The 2,859-nt window shown below is 36.9% G+C and overlaps 1 pseudogene; it reads right to left on the bottom strand.

The window, feature by feature from the left end:
- Positions 1-626: 626 nt before the first annotated feature.
- On the bottom strand, positions 627-2,491 carry LOC134601744 (olfactory receptor 5AR1-like; annotated as a pseudogene).
- Positions 2,492-2,859: the final 368 nt, after the last annotated feature.

Genomic DNA, 2,859 nt, shown 5'->3' with positions numbered 1-2,859 from the left:
GGAGATTAGCAGTTTGTGCCTTTCTCCTCCTTTATGGAAAAATGTCTAAACACTGAAGATTATATGCATTTTTCTAATAGTCCCAGCGTGACAGACTGCCCAGTCAGTTTGTGTCTTTCATTTCCTTTATGAAAAATGTCTAAACACTGAGGATTATATGCATTTTTTTAAATACTCCTTGTGTGACAGACCACACAGTCACCTAGGATTTACCTAGTTAGCAACCACCACCTCTCCCTAAAACACTGTAATCACCAACTTGTGCCCTCCAAACCGTGCCTTCCTGCTCTTTCCAGTGGCCCAGGAGATACTAGAGGCTGGGAAGAAACTTGCTGAGGCACGGCTCACCTGACTGGGAGCACCCCACAAATGCCTCGGAACTCCTGACCTGATTGCAAAGCTGCTGTGATCCGGTAAAACTTCCTCAAGGTTGCTCTTGGTCCCAGAGTCACTAAAAAGGGCCCTATTTGGAGGCAATTTAGGGGAGGTGATGAGGCATTGAATGAAATCAAGGACTTGAGGGATCTCCAGGTACCAAAGGAAAGCACTGTCACTAAAGGTGACCATGACTTTCCATCCACCGCTATGGAACTCTACGCCAGATTGAAGGATGCTCGTGGGTCAGGTCAAAACTTGCCATTTATACTATTTGGGCTAGATACCTTCAACCTGAGCACCTTTTGGACAGTATGGGCACTTTGGGAAGAGCTATCTAGGGTTTGCACTGGTTTGATGATAGGGCATGGGAACCTATGTTTTTATATACAAAATTTAAAATGTTATTTGATGCTAAGGTGTCTGGTCACTAATGAAATGATCAGGTCAGGTACAGAGAACTAGCCAACAGGTATTGTGCAATGTTTCCCTGAGGACCCCTGTGGGGGACCCAGGTATAAAAGAGTTACATTCGGACAATAAAGCATCCTTGTTTCACCCTGATATTAAACCTTGGCTAATGATTGGGGATGGGATATAATCACACTAAGAGCTAATCACTGAGTGGAATTGGGACCTTTAACAGCAACATTCAAGCTACTTGCGGATAGGCCACCACACCCGCATCTGGCAGAACTGAAAGATTTCTTTATATCTCACTTTCTAGAAGAACATTGGAAATGAAAAGAAAAAAATACATTTAATAAAAAAAAAAGTTAAAAATAAAGTACTACATTCCATTAATATTTATATATTCAGTATAAAGCATTTCGCATGAGAAAAAAGGTTCTGATCTACAGTACAGTGATATAGATTTGTACGTATTAACTTTTTAACCTTCTACTCAATCATTAACCTTGTTCTAGGTGTCTATCTGAGAGTTCATATTAACATTATGCAAACTTATATAATTAGAAAAACAGTATTAGTATAAATTTGCAACTAAAGAATCAACACATTCCTCAGCGCTATTAGGATTTACTATAACTTCCCTTTAACTACTCACATTACAGACTTTGAGAAAGGCTACTTTCACATCCTTATTCCTTAAACTGTATATTATTGGATTAAGCATAGGTATTATCACTGTGTAGAAAACAGACACCACTTTATCCTGGTCCCTTAGATAACTGGTGGTAGGACGCATATACATAGAGAAGGGTCCCAAATAATATCCCAATTGAAAACAGATGAGAAGAACAAGTTGCAAAAGCTTTCTGTCTGCCTTGAGCAGATTTGATATTCAATATGGTGGAGAATATATGGGCGTTTGATATGACCACCAGTAGTATGGAGGCTGAGAAATTTATACCAACTACAGTAAATATCACAAGTTCCGTAGATGATGTATCGGAACACAACAGCTTTAAGATTGGGGGTGGTTCACAGAGGTAATGTGATATTTCATCCGATTTACAGTAGGTTTGGGTAAATACATTTCTGGTATGTATCACAGAATTGAAAAAAAACCACCAGCGTAGCATACCACAGAGAGAGCAATGCACACTTCTTGTCTCATTATGGTATAATAAAACAATGGTTTACATATAGCTGCATAGCGGTCATATGCCATTCTAGATAACAAAAGGCATTCAGTATTTGCTAAAGCAGCAAAGAAATACATTTGCAAAGCACAAGCTATGTAGGAAATGGCTTTATCACTGGAGAGAAAATCCGACATTGTTCTAGGAATGATGACTGATGAGTAACAAATGTCTATAAATGATAGGTGCCTTAGAAAGTAATACATAGGAGTGTGCAGATTATGGCTTCTAGTGATCAAAATAATCATTCCTCCGTTCCCTAGTATAGTGAAGATATACAGCATCAAGAATATAATAAACAGAGCCTTTTCCAGATTAGGGATATCTGTTAATCCCTTGAAGTGGAAAACAGTCACCGCAGATTGATTTCTTTGGACCATTTGTAGTCTGAGTTCTGTAGAACAAACATTAATAAAGTAAATCTGAATATTATCAACATCACTACAGATCTTATAGTCATTCATCACACCTTCTGGGCTGAATCCTCCTTACCTTTTTTAGAGCCATACGAGGAATTTCGTAAAACTTTACTTTTGATATGTTGAAGCTTGTAGTGATATATGGTACTGTGAGGCCAGAATCCTTTACGTTAATAGATGCAATAGTATTTTAGTATTAGGATATTTTTATTTTAGTATTTTAGAATAGGATATATATATATATATATATATATATATATCTATATCAAGAACAGGATATATATACTTAGCTTATTACATCAGGAATCAGGACAAAAAAAGAAATTCATGTACAGATTGTTGTTTAGGATCATCTACAAATTTAAATTACCTAAATTGACAGAATTGTAGCTGTTTTAAATTATTTATTAAACCTATGCAAAATATGTAATACATTAAATGCATTGTCACATGATTCTTCA

This window comes from Pelobates fuscus, chromosome 3, assembly GCF_036172605.1.
Source record: "Pelobates fuscus isolate aPelFus1 chromosome 3, aPelFus1.pri, whole genome shotgun sequence".
Taxonomy (NCBI): domain Eukaryota; kingdom Metazoa; phylum Chordata; class Amphibia; order Anura; family Pelobatidae; genus Pelobates; species Pelobates fuscus.
This window is presented reverse-complemented; position numbering and strand designations above follow the sequence as displayed.